At 29.8% G+C, this 18,754-nt stretch overlaps 1 protein-coding gene across 1 annotated transcript in view; it reads right to left on the bottom strand.

Moving 5' to 3' along the window:
• Positions 1–18,754, bottom strand: part of LOC148166621 (uncharacterized) — an 86,235-nt gene that overhangs the window by 12,961 nt on the left and 54,520 nt on the right. The window contains exon 3 of the mRNA XM_088048925.1: positions 12,495–12,564. The gene's annotated coding sequence lies outside the window, so the exon portion shown is untranslated. The remainder of the gene's footprint in view (positions 1–12,494; positions 12,565–18,754) is intronic.

Raw genomic sequence — 18,754 nt, 5'->3', positions numbered from 1 at the left:
AAAAAGTTTATAACTTTGGAGAGCTCTGCGATAAATGTATCTGGAAATTCAGTTAACAATGGATGAAAATTCAAGTTTTTTACAAAGCCCGTTTTGAAAACAAACTGAATCAAATTAATACGATCTAAACAAGAAATTAACAAATCTGGACGTAATCCTAGCGAAAACTCTCTTTGCTCTTTAGTTCTGTAGTTTGGTCTCATTAGTTATTTAGTCCACATTAGTTATCTGCTCAAATTTAATTGAAATTAAATGAAAATTACGAGAGTTACAAGTCTTAGGTAAATAGTGACAGATATTCATTTCGCAGTTATGCACCTTTCGAAATTTAGGGCGGGAAATTTGAAATTTTGCATTTTTTAGTTCCATTTTTTACTAATGCCGTAATAACAAATACATAATTCTGAAAATAACTTCAGAATAATTGCTATAGCTATGAAATTTGGAGACATTATTATTTTATTAAGTTCATTTATTAATTCAACTAAATTACAAAATTCTAGAGCAAGAAACTCAGATTTTAGAAATTTTTATTTTTAAGACGATGCAAAAATTACCGATCTCCAGTTGTAAAAATTGTAACTTAGGTAATTTAAATGCTACAGCTATGAAATTTAAAGAAATTATTATTATTTTAGAATTACTTAATAAGTCTACCAAATTTCAAAATTTCAGAGAAGCAAAAGACACAGATTTTAGAAATTTTCATTTTTAAGACAATGCAAAAATTGCCAATCTCCATCTCTAAAAATCGTAATTTTGGTAATTTTAGTGCTACAGTTATGAAATCTGGGGAAATCACTATTTTAATATCATTTATTAAGTCTACGAAATTTCAAAATTCTAAAGCAAGAGGCACAGATTTTAGAAATTTTCATTTTTAAGACCATGCAAAAATTGCCGTTCTCTAACACTAAAAATCGTAATTTTGGTAATTTTAGTGCTACAGCTATGAAATTTGGGAAAATTACTATTTTAGTGTCACTTATTAAGTTTACGACATTTCAAAATTTTAGAGCAAGAGGCACAGATTTTTAGAAATTTTCATTTTTAAGACAATGCAAAAATTACTGAACTCCAACTCTAAAAATCGTAATATTAGTAATTTTAGTGCTACAGCTATGAAATTTAGGGAAATTACTATTTTATTGTCACTTATTAAGTCTACGAAATTTCAAAATTCTAGCGCAAGAGACACAGATTTTAGAAATTTTCAATTTTAAGACAACGCGAAAATTTCCTATCTCCACCTCTAAAAACCGTAATTTCGGTAATTTTAGTGCTCCAGCTATGAAATTTGATGCTCCACATCAGTTAAATCAATGAAAATTGAGTGTCAACGTGGAATTTGAAAACCCAATCGTGCAACATTTTCCGAGTTAATAAAAACGCTGCACTAAATAAACAAAAGACTAATAAAACTGCATTGTCGCCTGGCGCATCCACCATTTTTGTTTTTTCAAAAAATTACGTGGAATGCAAGTTGGAAATTTCAATGTAATAAACATATTTTAAACACAAAACTAGTTTCGCATTTTTCAATCCACAATAGCTCGGAAATAATGGAGATCTTACCTTGTAATTTTGCTACAGATTGCGCTTTGTGCAGTTCTTATCCTTAAAACCACAGACTAGTGAAATAAGTTAAAAGGCTTCATCGTACTGTAATTGAAATTGTAGAGAAATTTAATAAATTAGCGTGAGAGTTATTAAAATAATAGCTCTAAGATATTAGTCTTGAAATCGGGTAATTCTATAAAGTTCTCTTCTCAAACGTGGCAACTAATGAAGCTTGTTTCTTGTGGTTGACTATTTCCATGTAATTACAATCTAGAAATTCAACAGATTGAAGTTTATTAACTGTTTGCGAGGAAAATATCCCACTCAAACGTTCTCCTCTTTGCCTTCGTTTAAAATAATTCCGTTGAAAATTCAATAAAGCGCCTGCTCTCCTCAGTCAGATGTAATCTTCAAGTTTCTCTACACGAATAATTAACAATCAAAGATTACAAGAAGATTGTTTTTGCTACAACCGCAGTAATTACCGAAGCGCATCTCCTCATTTTTACTCCTTTAATTCGCCACATAAATATTTATACGCAAGTTAATACATCGACGTCAGTGGAACCCGGCGCCGAGCAAAAAATTACCATAAAATATGAACGATCGCAAATGGGGCGTGTAAATATAGCGGTAAACAGCATTCGTCATAGAGTCGCGCGAATTAATCACAATTAAAAAATTATTTAACTCCCAGTTAAAAAAAAACACGTCCATTAGCTTCATTAGTTCAACAATCATTTTTGCGTGTATTTCGCTTGATTGATGCCGACTAAATTAACATTGCGGCGATATTTCACAATTTTGCAACTATTCGGAAAACTGCAAACGCGGAGAATATTAAAATCAGACCCTGGAGATCCTCGTCATTAACTTCTTCCACCCATTATCTTCGACCACACGACTTTTTCCACTTTAAGGAGTTTAAGCGTCTGATCGAGGAAAAAATTCTCTGGAGGATAAGAGAGTGATTTCCGCTGCACCTGCCGACACCTCTGGAGTCTAGACGGGAATTTTTAACGGACAAAACGTCCCAACACATGCAAAGTTGAGATTAGTGATGATAATTATCGTTGAGAGTATAATGCTTTGATATTAAATTAAACTTTGAGGTGGATGTTCGCGTTACGCTTACGAGTAGATATCTCCAAAGTAAACCATCAAATTACAATAGATTTCCACAGGGATGAAGCCAGACAATTAGAAGGGTTTAATATGCTTACTGTTGGTGCTGTTGTTACAATACACAATATTGCAGACATGAATGTTGGACAAGCTTCATTTTTACACTCAGAGGAGGTGAAGAGCGCTAATGTGGTCCAGGCAAAATTAACATGAAACTTTATAATATTTTTTGTGCGCCTCCGTCACTTTTCATGAGATTTGTGATACTCATTTGCGGCAAGAAAATCACCTTTTGAATGTCTAGGCAGTCAAACGTGACATTTCGAATAGTTGGTTTTATTTTGCAAGTTGGCATCGCTGCATAAATGTCAATTGTGTCAATTTGTGTGCCGATTTGGATTCGAAAATAATAAAGGTAAATGAATTAAGTAGAGATTCCACAAAAATTTGCTGAATCACATTTGAATTTACATTAATCTGCAATCGTTTGATTTGAATGGGGTGCTACCAACCTATTTCCTAGCTGATGAAATTTCCCTAAAATTACTTTCCTTGCATTTCCAAAATACCATTTTCTAGCCTAGTGAAACAAATAATTATTGTAGGAATTTTTCTAAATGTCTTAGTATCTTTTAGGCGATATTCAACTTTCTTATTTTAAATTGGTACCCATATTTTTTTTTCATAATTTGGAGATATTAATTTTCTTAATTCAGAAATGTGAAATACGTTCAACTTTTACAAAACAAAATATTAAAAAATTATATCAAAAATTAAAGCAAATTAAAATTTAACCAATAAAAGTTAATAAAATCTAGGTGCCTGTTGTCAAGTAAAACAATACCATTATTGTAATGTCAAAAAGCAGCCAATAACAGAAAGGATTGGCAATCTTTTTTGAAATTATTAATATCAAAAGACAATAATAATTACAAATCAAAAAAAACATGTACCTAATTTAATTAAAATACACAATTGACACCATGCACTTTTATTGCCTATTTTTTTCAATTTTAATAATTTTTTTTTAAATATTTCTTTGTAAAAGTAGAACATATTACACATCTCTGAATCAAGAAAATTAATATCTTCCAAATTATGCAAAAAAAAATATGGGTGCCAATTGAAAATAAGAAAGTTGAATATCGCCCAAAAGATACTAAGACATATAGAAAAAAGCTAAATTCATCAGTTTATAGTAAATTAAAAACCATTTAATTTGCTTTCTTAATTTTTGAAATCGGTTCATAAATAAAAATTCTACAACGCCTGCGGTTTTTTTAGAAATCACCCTGTACAATGATTTTTTTTAAATTTACAAAAAATAGTCTCTTTTTTATAGTTTTTTCAAAATAAAGTACTTTGAGCGCTTTTTTTATAACATCGAAAACGACTAATTCACCAGATTTTCTAACATTGTATGACATTAATCTTCTTCAGATTAAATTTCTTTGTTTATTTTTAGTTCGTCTTTAAAACAAAAATATCTAAAAACTCTATTTTCTGCTCTAAAATTTTGAAATTTAGAGCAGTATATTTGCAAGTTTAAAGTAATAAAACCTTAAAATTTTACAGTTTTAGGATAAAATCTGACAAAGTTACGGAATTTAAATAAAAGCCATGAAAATTTTTAGATCGTCTTCGAAATAAAATTCCTAAAAATTCTGTTTTTTGCTCTAAAATTTTGGAAATTGGAGCAGTAGATGAACGAATCCAAAGTAGTATAACCTCCAAATTTCAGAGTTTCAGGATAAAATTTGACAAAATTACGGAATTTAAGTTAAAGTCATGAAAATTTTTAGTTTCACTTCGAAATAAAAATTTCTAAAACTCTATTTCTTGTTCTTCAATTTTAAAATTTAGAGCAGTAAATAAGTAAGTCTTAAGTAATAAAACCTTTAAATTTTACAGTTTTTAAATGAAATCTTACAAAGTTACGGAATTTAAATTAAAGCCATGAAAATTTTTAGTTCGTCTTTGAAATAAAAATTTCTAAAATCTCTATTTCTTGCTCTAAAATTTTGAAATTTAGAGCAGTAAATAAGCAAGTTTAAGGTAGTAAAACCTCCAAATTTCACAATTTTAAAATGAAATCTGACAAAGTTACAGAATTTAAGTAAAAGCCATGAAAATTTTTCGTACCTCTTTGAAATCAAAATTTCTAAAAACTGTATTTCTTGCTCTAAAATTTTGAAATTTAGAGCAGTAAATAAGCAAGTTTAAGGTAGTAAAACCTCCAAATTTCACAATTTTAAAATGAAATCTGACAAAGTTACAGAATTTAAGTAAAAGCCATGAAAATTTTTTGTACCTCTTTGAAATCAAAATTTCTAAAAACTGTATTTCTTGCTCTAAAATTTTGAAACTTAGAGCAGTAAATTAGCAAGTCTAAAGTAGTAAAACCTCTAAATTTCACATTTTAAAGTGAAATCTGCCAAGTTTCGAAATTTAAATTAAAGCCATGAAAATTTTTAGTTCGTCTTTGAAATAAAAATTTCTAAAATTTCTATTTCTTGCTAAAATTTTAAAATTTAAAGCAGTAAATTAGCAAATCTAAAGTAGTAAAATCTCAAAATTTCACAATTTTAGGACAAAATCTGACAAAGTTACGAAATTAAAAAAACAGCCATGAAAATTCAAAATAAAAATTTTTAAAAACTCTATTTTTTGTTCTAAAATTTTGGATTTTGGAGCAATAGATCAACAAGTCTAAAGTAGTAAAAATAATTAATTTCAGAGATTTAAGATAAAATTTGACAAAGTTACGGCATTTAAGTGAAAGTCATGAAAATGTTTAGTTCATCTTCGAAATAATAAAAATTTCTAAAAACTTTATTTCTTGTTCTAAAATTTTGAATTTTGGAACAATAGATCAACAAGTCTAATGTAGTAAAAATAATTAATTTCAGAGATTTAAAAAGAAATTTGACAAAGTTACGGCATTTAAGTGAAAAGTCATGAAAATGTTTAGTTCATCTTCGAAATAAAAATTTCTAAAAACTTTATTTCTTGTTCTAAAATTTTGAAATTTAGAGCAGTAAATTAGCAAGTCTAAAGTAATAAAACCTATAAATTTCTTAATTTTAAAATAAAATGTGACAAAATTACGGAATTTAAGTAAAAGCCATGAAAATTTTTTGTACCTCTATGAAATCAAAATTTCTAAAAACTCTATTTCTTGCTCTAAAATTTTGAAATTTAGAGCAGTAAATTAGCAAGTCTAAAGTAGTAAAATCTCCAAATTTCACAGTTTTACAATAAAATCTGACAAAGTTACGGAATTTAAGTTAAAGGCATGATACTTTTTTGTTCCTCTTTGAAATAAAAATTTTTAAAAACTCTATTTCTTGCTCTCCAATTTTAAAATTTAGAGCAGTAAATTAGCAAGTCTAAAGTAGTAAAGCCTCTAAATTTCACAATTTTAAAATAAAATTTGACAAAGTTACGGAATTTAAAAGCAATAAAAATTTTTAGTTCCTCTTTGAAATCAAAATTTCGAAAAACTCTATTTGTTGCTCTAAAATTTCAAAATTTAGAACAGTAAATTAGCAAGTCTAAAGTAGTAAAATTTCTGACAAAGTTACGGAATTTAAGTAAAAGCCATGAAAATTTTTAGTTCGTCTTCAAAATAAAAATTTCTATGTTTTTGCGTGTACAAAAACGTTGACTAATGGTAAAATTTGTAATGTATAACAGGGCATTTTAAAGACCTTAGAACTGCTCTTGGACCCATGAGAATTTAACATGTTGTTCCAATTTCCAAAAAATCAGCCTTATGGGAATTATTCTGAGCATTTGTAATTTTTGTGTCCATTTTGCCTGAACTAAACAGGGAAAATAAAAATCTAAACACCCACGCGTAATTATCCCCTTGGAAATAAATATAAAAATCCCCAGAACATTAATCAAACCCGACATCCCTCTGTGTGTGAGGTTAATCAATTTGATTTGATTAAATATTAATCCGTTTCCAGGTTGGAATTATCTTTTCGTGAAGAGATCTGACGTACCGCCCAGTCATGATAAATTTACTTTCTTTGTACCTTTTGTGCGCTTCCATCAAGTTTTTTTTAACAAAAAACTTCGCTTTATTTTATTACAGCCAAGGTGTTAAAATTAAGCAACTTATTCCAAACAAATCCCAACGAAAAACCTCGAGCATTGTTTTATAAAAACTTGTATTTTTTCCATTAAATCAATTCACGCCTCTACGGTTTCTCCTGATTTAATCTAAACCGGTAATTTCATGCAATAAAGTCGGGGATTATTCCCGCTTTCGGCGTCGGAAAAAACTCGCAAGAATTTTTAAATTGGGAACTCGCGAAACTTTGTAATTCGGGTAAATCAAACAACGGGTTTTAAGGAGGATTAATTGGTTGCATGTATGAACTCGGCGTCATTAAAACGAATGCAAATGTTGCATGTTTGCAATAATAACGGCGAAAATGGGGCAACGGGGAAAAACTGCGATTTTTAAAGACTTGAAATTGCGCAGTTCTTTTGATAAACGATCTTGCGGACGCCGGTTTGGGCTTTGTTTGACATTTGATCGTTAGCTTCTAATTACGAAACTTGGGCGATCGGACACGGTCAAATGCAATTTAATTCACCCCGGGCCGAAATTCCTAAGAAATTAATTACCGGCCTGCCGCCTCATTAAACAAAAATTTTGAAATTTGCGAGATAACGAGTCGGCAGATAAATAAAAGAGAGCCCGCAATTTATTCGGCTCAAAGAAAATCGTCGATATTTTTTGGAAAATAAATGAGTTGTTCAGTGGCGCAATATTTTCGAGAATTTTCCGGCCTTTGTCAGATTCAATCAATTAGAGAGACAAACTGAGTTCGGTGGAAAGAAATTTGTCTTTTCAAAGGATTTACGCTGAAAAGAATGCATTAAACTAAATTACTTATTTTAAGTCACTTTGAAGCGTGCAATTAGGTGCCGTGCTGTCTTGTATTTTCCGGATGTTCAAAATTCGACTTGACTAATTATGATCTCATTCTACGCAGTTCGTATTGTATCCGGCAAACACTAATTGGTGTTTTCATTCTTACAAGCTGCAATTATAAGAATCACAGTCTTCCGAGAACCTAGTTATAATTAATTGAAAATTAATTTTGTGCCGAGAGACCGTGTTTTAATTAAAGGTTACTTAAATTAATGGCGTTATCTTCAGTTTAATTAGAATAATATCATCGGAAAAAAAACGATAGTTAAGTAACTTTCAATAACTTTCAGAGCGCCGATAATTAATAATCCATTTCCGACCAAGGATCCCGCTAAACTTTAAAATCCTACTTTTAAACGATTGGAAATTTCGCCCCAACTCGGATGGGAATTTGTCTAAAATGTTGTGAACCATCTAATCTGATTTCCCGTTGGATTACTTGCACACAACGTCACTAATTTTTATCGTGTAATTCGTTCTTGGTGCAAATACAGGTCGTTCAATGTAAATCTGGCGGAGGCATCGATTTTAACAATTTTAATTTTTTAGAAAACGCAAAAATTTCCGATCTCTATTTCGAAAAATTATACTAACTTTAGTAATTTTAATGCCACATTTAAAAAAATTTAAGTAAATTACTATTTTTGAGTTACTTATTATAAGTCTACCAAATTTCAAAATTCTAGAGCAAAAGACATCAATTTTAGAAAGTTTCATATTGATCTTCATCTCTAAAAATCGTAACTTTGGTAATTTCAGTGATACAACTATGAAATTTGGGGAAATTACTAGTTTAGTATCATTTATTAAGTCTACGAAATTTCAAAATTCTAGAGCAAGACACACAGATTTCAGAAATTTTCTTTTTTTAGAAAACGCAAAAATCTCCAATTTTCTTCTCGCAAAATCGTAACTTTGGTAATTTTAGTGCTGCAGTCATGAAATTTGGGGAAATTACTATTTTAGTGTCACTTATTAAGTCTAGAAAATTTCAAAATTCCTAAACAACAGACAGATTTTAGAAATTTTTATTTTTGAGAGAACCCAAAAATGGATAATTTCCATCTATAAAAATCGTAATTTTGGTAGTTTTAGTGCTTCAGCTATGAAATTTGGGGAAATTACTATTTTGGTGTCACTTATTAAGTCTACTAAATTTCAAATTTCTAGAGCAAAAGACACAGATTTTAGAAATTTTCTTTTTTTAGAAAACGCAAAAATCTCCAATTTTCTTCTCGCAAAATCGTAACTTTGGTAATTTTAGTGCTACAGTCATGAAATTTGAGGAAATTACTATTTTAGTGTCACTTATTAAGTCTAGAAAATTTCAAAATTCCTAAACAACAGACACAGATTTTAGAAATTTTTATTTTTGACAGAACCCAAAAATTGACAATTTCCATCTATAAAAATCGTAATTTTGGTAATTTTAGTGCTTCAGCTATGAAATTAGGGGAAATTACTATTTTGGTGTCACTTATTAAGTCTACTAAATTTAAAAAATTTAGAACAAGAGACACGTATTTTAGAAATTTTCATTTTTAAGCTAATGCAAAAATTGGCAATCACCAACTCCAAAAATCGTAATTTTGGTAATTTTAGTGCTACAGTCATGAAATTTGGGAAAATTACCATTTTAGTGTCACTTATTAAGTCTTCAAAATTTCAAAATTCTAGAGCAAAAGACACAGATTTTAGAAATTTTCTTTTTTAGAAAACGCAAAATCTCCAATCTCCATCTCGAAAAATCGTAACTTTGGTAATTTCAGTGCTACAGCTATGAAATTTGGGGAAATTACTATTTTAGTGTCACTTATTAAGTCTTCAAAATTTCAAAATTCTAGAGCAAAAGACACAGATTTTAGAAATTTTCTCTTTTTAGAAAACGCAAAAATCTCCAATTTTCTTCTCGCAAAATCGTAACTTTGGTAATTTTAGTGCTACAGTCATGAAATTTGAGGAAATTACTATTTTAGTGTCACTTATTAAGTCTAGAAAATTTCAAAATTCCTAAACAACAGACACAGATTTTAGAAATTTTTATTTTTGACAGAACCCAAAAATTGACAATTTCCATCTATAAAAATCGTAATTTTGGTAATTTTAGTGCTTCAGCTATGAAATTAGGGGAAATTACTATTTTGGTGTCACTTATTAAGTCTACTAAATTTAAAAAATTTAGAACAAGAGACACGTATTTTAGAAATTTTCATTTTTAAGCTAATGCAAAAATTGGCAATCACCAACTCCAAAAATCGTAATTTTGGTAATTTTAGTGCTACAGTCATGAAATTTGGGAAAATTACCATTTTGGTGTCACTTATTAAGTCTTCAAAATTTCAAAATTCTAGAGCAAAAGACACAGATTTTAGAAATTTTCTTTTTTTAGAAAACGCAAAATCTCCAATCTCCATCTCGAAAAATCGTAACTTTCGTAATTTTAGTGCTACAGCTATGAAATTTGGGGAAATTACTATTTTAGTGTCACTTATTAAGTCTTCAAAATTTCAAAATTCTAGAGCAAAAGACACAGATTTTAGAAATTTTCTTTTTTTAGAAAACGCAAAAATCTCCAATTTTCTTCTCGCAAAATCGTAACTTTGGTAATTTTAGTGCTACAGTCATGAAATTTGAGGAAATTACTATTTTAGTGTCACTTATTAAGTCTAGAAAATTTCAAAATTCCTAAACAACAGACACAGATTTTAGAAATTTTTATTTTTGACAGAACCCAAAAATTGACAATTTCCATTTATAAAAATCGTAATTTTGGTAATTTTAGTGCTTCAGCTATGAAATTTGGGGAAATTACTATTTTGGTGTCACTTATTAAGTCTACTAAATTTAAAAAATTTAGAACAAGAGACACGTATTTTAGAAATTTTCATTTTTAAGCTAATGCAAAAATTGGCAATCACCAACTCCAAAAATCGTAATTTTGGTAATTTTAGTGCTACAGTCATGAAATTTGGGAAAATTACCATTTTAGTGTCACTTATTAAGTCTTCAAAATTTCAAAATTCTAGAGCAAAAGACACAGATTTTAGAAATTTTCTTTTTTTTGGAAAACGCAAAATCTCCAATCTCCATCTCGAAAAATCGTAACTTTGGTAATTTTAGTGCTACAGCTATGAAATTTGGGGAAATTACTATTTTAGTGTCACTTATTAAGTCTTCAAAATTTCAAAATTCTAGAGCAAAAGACACAGATTTTAGAAATTTTCTTTTTTTTGGAAAACGCAAAATTTCCAATCTCCATCTCGAAAAATCGTAACTTTGGTAATTTTAGTACTACAGCTATGAAATTTGGGGAAATTACTATTTTAGTGTCACTTATTAAGTCTTCAAAATTTCAAAATTCTAGAGCAAAAGACACAGATTTTAGAAATTTTCTTTTTTTAGAAAACGCAAAAATCTCCAATTTTCTTCTCGCAAAATCGTAACTTTGGTAATTTTAGTGCTACAGTCATGAAATTTGGGGAAATTACTATTTTAGTGTCACTTATTAAGTCTAGAAAATTTCAAAATTCCTAAACAACAGACACAGATTTTAGAAATTTTTATTTTTGACAGAACCCAAAAATTGACAATTTCCATCTATAAAAATCGTAATTTTGGTAATTTTAGTGCTTCAGCTATGAAATTTGGGGAAATTACTATTTTGGTGTCACTTATTAAGTCTACTAAATTTAAAAAATTTAGAACAAGAGACACGTATTTTAGAAATTTTCATTTTTAAGCTAATGCAAAAATTGGCAATCACCAACTCCAAAAATCGTAATTTTGGTAATTTTAGTGCTACAGTCATGAAATTTGGGAAAATTACCATTTTAGTGTCACTTATTAAGTCTTCAAAATTTCAAAATTCTAGAGCAAAAGACACAGATTTTAGAAATTTTCTTTAATTAGAAAACGCAAAAATCTCCAATCTCCATTTCGAAAAATCGAAACTTTGGTAATTTTAGTACTACAGTCATGAAATTAGGGGAATTTACTATTTTAGTGTCACTTATTAAGTCTACGAGATTTCAAAATTCTAGAGCAAGAAACATCGAATTTAGAAATTTTCGTTATTTAGTTGATTTTTCAACGAATTTTGCGGATTTTAAGCACATTTTAGGCGATTTTTCTAGATTTAAGTGTTGAATTTTGATAAAACTTCGTTATTTTATGCATTATGATCTCTACTTTGCGGAAACACTTTCAAAAACCATTTTTTATATAGAGAAAATCGTCAGTTAACTTCAAATTTAGTTGATTTTTCGACATTTTTTGGCGCAGTTGGCAAAAGTAAACCGTCTGTAACAGTGTAAAATTTGAATTTCCCGCCAACGCCTGAGAAGAGAAAATAATTTATTCAATTTTTAATTTATCCATTCGCTTCGTTCTTTAATTTTTTTATTGTTTTCAGAATCCTCGGAAGTCCGCAGATTGGCGCTGGATTCCCAACCTCTCTTTTGTCACCCCCGAAATAATTTAAGGTTAGTTGTCAAATTTTACATTTTTAAAATAGAAAAAAGTTGTAAGTTTCCAACGCCTCCCCAGCTCAGGATTTTACTTCAACGCACGATAAAACCAAGGCTAGCCAACTAAATCCAATATGTGCATTCCAATTGGTTAATAATTTAGAGCTTACAAGGACCAGTCAATCGCTGAGTCAATTTTTGTCTAATTTTTTCCCAGTTTACGATTTTGACGTTTGACAACTGACACTATTGACAGAGAATTAGTTCAAACATAGAACAATGCGAGCGGCACAACACAAATTACATTCATCATCATTTTGAATTTTTTTTTGACTAGGGACGAATTCCCCGACGAAAATGTCAAAATTTGCAGCAGCTTTTGCGCGACTCACCTTAGATCGGCTTTTGCTTGCGACGATTCCAGAAGGCTGTCATAACTGTCGTTGGTCAACCGAGTTCAACCTGTAAAAAAAAAAAACGGATGGAAATGTTAAATCCTCGCTTGGAAACGGCGATCGGTAATTAAATGTGACAAGCGAAGCAAAACATTGCCTCTAATTTCTATATAGTCTCCCAACAAATAGTCGATAACGTTCGTCACAGTCGACTTGTTCTTTTCATCATCGCTCGGCTCTTATTTTCTATATCATTGTATGTGTTTTGTTGGCGTTCTTCGTCATCGTTTTGCTTTCCGTTTCATATAGCGTCGGAGGCCCCGAAGGCAGCTCAACCAGAATCACGTTTCGTTGTTTTTCACGCCATCACAAATTAATGCCTTCGGATAATTCCGTTCGCATCACTCGATCTGTAGCGGAAAATACATTTTTGATGTGCTGCTTCCATCATTAGCACGGGAAGTTGCCAACTGCAAATAAATCAAGTCGAGGCACTCTTCTGCTTTTCCGCGACACGTTGCGAAAATTGACCGAGGGACTGGTTGTGTTTGATTTGATTCGTTCGGCAAATATGTACATTCTGTTACGTGGGAATTCCCCGGGAAGCGGAAAAGGAAACTGCATTTGGCGCAGAGTGCTGACTTAAACCGTTTAAATTACAGCCAAAGTGAAGACACGACGATCTGATCTTAAAATTTTCTCTAGTTATAACTCTTTCATTTTTATTGTGTTTTTTTAGACACGTCATTAAATAATAGCAGCAGAAGGGCTATAAAGCGTAATTCCGGCAACGGGACTAAACAAGTAAATATTTTAAAACTACGAACAGCTGCCAAGTTTTACAGACGACACTGTTGTCTTACAGGCTCATAGATAAACCCACATTTACATTTTACAAGTGTAACATCCTCTGTTGAAAAATTTACAGAGACTTAAGCACACCTGAGATAATCTTCTTACAAAAAGGAGTGAAAAAACTGTAAAATCGATCATGGCAAATCCACTCTGTATTAATTACACTTGTCAAAGAGAAGATATTTATATTCATCTTGCAGTTTCTCGATATTTTATCGACGAGTTGTAATATGCACGTCAAGCTCGGTGAGCAGAGCTTCCACATTCAAATCATTCCAAGCTCGAAATTTATGTCACAGCTTAAACGATGATACAATAATAGAAAATGGTTTTTGAGTAAAAGAAATGTGGTTTTCAATGGAAAAAACAGACGTACGTTTTGTATTAACAACGAGATAAATATGTATTTTAAAAACCGGAATTTGGCCGTTGGCAATTTTATTTACGTTGAAAAAGTTTGAATAATTTACAATGCTCTATTCTGGATGTTCAAGGGACAAAGGTCTTCTGATTATCAGGCCGTGTTTGCTTTTGAACTCGCGTTAATTGAATACAATAAATTTGAATTTCTCGATTCCGGGAAAAACGAACAAAAAATGTCTTGTAATTTTAGTAATTTTAGTGCCACAGCTATAAAATTTGGGGAAATTACTATTGAAATGTCACTTATTATGTCTACGAAATTTCAAAATTCAAGAGACACAGATTTTAGAATTTTTCATTTTTGAGACACCCAAAAATTACCGATCTTCTTTTCTAAAAATCGTAATTTTGGTAATTTTAGTGCTACAGCTATGAAATTTGGGGAAATTACTATTTTAGGGTCATTTATTAAGTATACAAAATTTCAAAATTCTAGAGCAAGAGACACAGATTTTCGAAATTTTCGTTGTTACAACACAAAAGTTTTCGCCCTCCTTCACTAAAATTCGTAATTTTGGTAATTTTAATGCTACAACTAAAAAACTTAGAGAAATTACTAGTTTTTAATCGTTTATTAACTCTGCCAAATTGCAATATTGTAGATCAAAAGACACAAATTTTTAGAAATTTTTATTTTAATTTTGGTAATTTTAATGCTACAACTAAAAAACTTAGAGAAATTACTAGTTTTTAATCGTTTATTAACTCTGCCAAATTGCAAAATTGTAGATCAAGACACAAATTTTTAGAAATTTTTATTTTTAAGGCGAAGCCAAAAAATGAGAAATCTTCTCTTAAAATTCGTAATTTTGGTAATTTTAGTGGTACGTCGGTGAAACTTGGGGAAATTAATAGTTTTTAATCGTTTATTAACTCTGCTAAATTGCAACATTGTAGATGAAAAGACACAAATTTTTAGAAATTTTTATTTTCAAGGCGAAGCCAAAAAATGAGAAATCCTCTCTTAAAATTCGTAATTTTGGTAATTTTAGTGCTACAACTATGAAATTTGGGAAAGTTATTAGTTTTTAATCGTTTATAAACTCTGCCAAATTGCAACATTGTAGATAAAAAGACACAAATTTTTAGAAATTTTTATTTTCAAGGCGAAGTCAAAAAATGAGAAATCCTCTCTTAAAATTCATAATTTTGGTAATTTTAGTGCTACGTCTGTGAAATTTGGGGAAATTAGTAGTTTTTAAACGTTTAATAAGTTTGCCAAATTGCAATATTGTAGATCAAAAGAGACAAATTTTATAAATTTTTATTTTGCAGACAGACGAAGGCAAAATATGAGAAATCCTACCCTAAAATTCGTAATTTTGGTAGTTTTAGTGCTATAATTATGAAATTTGAGGAAGTTATTAGTTTTTAATCATTCATAAACTCTGCCAAATTGCAACATTGTAGATCGAAAGACACAAGTTTTGGAAATTTTTATTTTCGAGGCAAAGCTGAAATATGAGAAATCCTTCACCAAAAATCCGTAATTTTGGTAATTTTAATGCTACAACTATGAAATTTGGGAAAATTACTAGTTTTTAATCGTTTATTAACTCTGCTAAATTGCAACATTGTAGATCAAAAGAGACAATTTTTAGAAATTTTTATTTTCAAAGCGAAGCCAAAAAATGAGAAATCCTCTCTTAAAATTCGTAATTTTGGTAATTTTAGTGCTACGTCTGTGAAATTTGGGGAAATTAGTAGTTTTTAAATGTTTATTAACTCTGTCAAATTGCAACATTGTAGATCAAAAGACACAAGTTTTAGAAATTTTTATTTTCGAGGCGAAGCAGAAATATGAGAAATCCTTCATCAAAAATTCGTAATTTTGGTAATTTTAATGCTACAACTATGAAATTTAGGGAAATTACAAGTTTTTAATTGTTTATTAACTCTGCTAAATTGCCACATTGTAGATCACAAGACACAAATTTTTAGAAATGTTTATTTTCAAGGCGAAGCCAAAAAATGAGAAATTCTCTCTTAAAATTCGTAATTTTGGTAATTTTAATGCTACAACTATGAAATTTGGGAAAATTACTAGTATTCAATCGTTTATTAACTCTGCCAAATTGCAACATTGTAGATCAAAGGACGCAAATTTTTAAAAACTTTTATTTTCAAGGCGAAGCCAAAAAATGAGAAATCCTTCCTTAATATTCGTAATTTTGGTAATTTTAGTGTTACTTAATTGAAATTTGGGAAGATTACTTGTTTTTAATCGTTTATTAACTCTGCTAAATTGCCACGTTGTAGATCAAAAGACACCTATTTCAGAAATTTTTATTTTTATAGCGAAGCAAACATGTTAGAAATCTTTCCTCCAAATTTATAACTTTAGTAATTTTAGTGCAACAGCTATGAAGTTTTCGCCATCGTTTTTCTCGCACTATTGTTGCTACCTTATCAAAGATTTTCAAACTATGTAAAATTGTAAAATCAGTTTTGTCTACAAATCGTTTGGACACTGCGCATATTTGGATTTATTTTGTAACTCGACCTTCTAAAAAGTTGTCATTCATTACTCTTATGGCAATAAGAGCCACCTGATTATTTTTTGTTCGCTAAAAAAAAATGCAGAAATACCTAAGCAATTAGGAAATTACGTATTAATCTCTTTATTAATCAGTTGTGGTTCGACTTCTAATAAAGACGGTCGTTTCGGAAATTTGTGCTACAGAGTGCTGCTCTGAGAAAATATCTAGCAAGGTAAAGTACTAGCCTATATTCATTTATAAACATTTTTTTATTCAGAGAAACTTTAGGCGCATTTGATTGTTCATTTTTCGGCTTATTACTATTAACACAAGCAGTTTAATATACAGAGTGTTTGTGCTTAGTAATAAAAGGATTTTAAAGGATGTTTAGACTTTTTCGGTTCTTACACATGTTTGTTTAGGATCTCCGCTTGACTGTGAATATAATGAATATAATTTAAAAGTTGGTCTTAGAATTATGGAAATTTTTGATTTAGACAGAAACATTTTTCTTAAAATTGGTCAACCAATATTAATTTTACAATTTAAATTTTATTTGGAAGCACAGATGAAATTCAAATTTATTTCTCAGATTTTGCATGGGTTTTTCGTGTAAATTTCCATAGTCGTCTTACACCATGTAAGGGAACAGTTTTAACTTTTAACGATTTTATTAAAGCTCTTTCCCTGTGAATTTGAGCTCATCTCCCTCAAAATACCATAGAGTGATCGAATCCTATCTAGTAGGTAGCAAATTTGCATTTGAAATCGCCGCGAAATTTTCAATTCCGACCCGCGACATGCTGCATCCGCAACTTTAAAAACTAAAATAAACAATTAATCGAACAATAAAATAATATGAAGTTTCGCGCTATTTAAATCTCGCGCACTCAATACAAAGCCCCCAATTTTTTTTTTGTTCTTCAACCTCTCTAAACCAACAACCTTTCTAATCCTCCAGCGTGCGTTGTTTGCCGTGTTAATTACTTTTTTCGGGTAAGCTTTTTAAAACCTTCTAGTCACTCATGCTTATAAATTAAATGTGCGCTTTAAAAAAAAAACGTGTTTTAGACAGAACACCCTAAATCCCCCTTATTTCGCAAATTCCTGTCGTTTAATCACCAGCCACCTCCGTATTAATCAAACCCACGAAACAATTAGTTTGAATATTCAAGTGATATTTATATCAATTATTCATCATTCTAATCCATTTATTGAACGAGTGTTAGATTAGGTTCGAGATAATATTTATACGTGGTATTGTTGATCCACCTGCACCCTCGTGAAATTAGAATTAATCTGATTACTACCCACTTTGAAGATTATTTGGGGTCCCTTAAGACACAGGTAATTTAGACGACGTGTCTTTATTAAAAACGAGAAATAAATTCCGTCCAACGTCTGATTTAGTGGTTGCAATAACAAAAAATTTCACAAATGGTAATAAATTTTTCTCGCAAACGTTTTGAATTCCAGCTTGGTGAACAGTGGTGGGTTGTTACATTATCTAGCTTTTTTGAGGAATATTAAAAGAGCGTGCTTGACGCTATAAACAGGCGAAGATAACCGGCGAGTTGCAATCAAAATACAGTCGGTTGCAAAATGATAGACGCACTCATAATTTTTATTATTTTCAAACTTACATGCGGGTATTTGGGATTTTAATTTTGCCCCAATAATTGTATTGCTAAAATAGTATTACACTCCAAAAATTACGAAAATCGCTGCATTTTACACTGAAAAAGAGTCAAAAATCGAAATATAATTTTAATACTTGTAATTTTTAGAATTTTGATTAGATTTTGACCAAATTTGGGTTTATTACTGATTTAGACACTCTAAATAATTAGACTAAATTACAAAACCATAAAGCAAAAGAAAACAATTTTAGGAATTTTTATTTGGAAATCGAACTGAAATACATATAATTTTAATACTTGTTATTTTTAGAATTTTGATTATATTTCAACCAAATTTGGGTAGATTACTAATTTGTACTTTCCAATTTATTAGACCAAATTACAGATTTATAGAGCAAAATAGAACAATTTTATAAATTTTTATTTTAAAATCGAACCGAAAAAATCCGAAATGTTATATGTATTAATGCTTGTAACTCTTAGAATTTTGATTCGATTTTAATCAAATTTGGGTAGATTACTAATTTTAACTCTCAAATTAATTAGACTAAATTACAAAACCACAGAGCAAAAGAAAACAATTATAGAAATTTTTATTTTGAAATCGAACCGAAAAAATCCGAAATATTTTAATACTTGTAATTTTTAGAATTTTGATTAGATTTTAACCAAATTTGGGTAGACTACTAATTTTAGCTTTCTAATTAATTAGACCAAATTACAAAACCACAGGCAAAAGGAAACAATTTTAGAAACTTTTTTTTTAAATCCAACCAAAAAAATCCGAGATATTATTTTAATACTTGCAATTTTTAGAATTTTGATTAGATTTTAACCAAATTTGGGTAGATTAGTAATT

The sequence above is a fragment of the Gnatocerus cornutus genome, unplaced genomic scaffold, assembly GCF_029298725.1.
Source record: "Gnatocerus cornutus isolate USDA-ARS CGAHR unplaced genomic scaffold, icGnaCorn1.1 ctg00000023.1, whole genome shotgun sequence".
Lineage (NCBI taxonomy): Eukaryota > Metazoa > Arthropoda > Insecta > Coleoptera > Tenebrionidae > Gnatocerus > Gnatocerus cornutus.
This window is presented reverse-complemented; position numbering and strand designations above follow the sequence as displayed.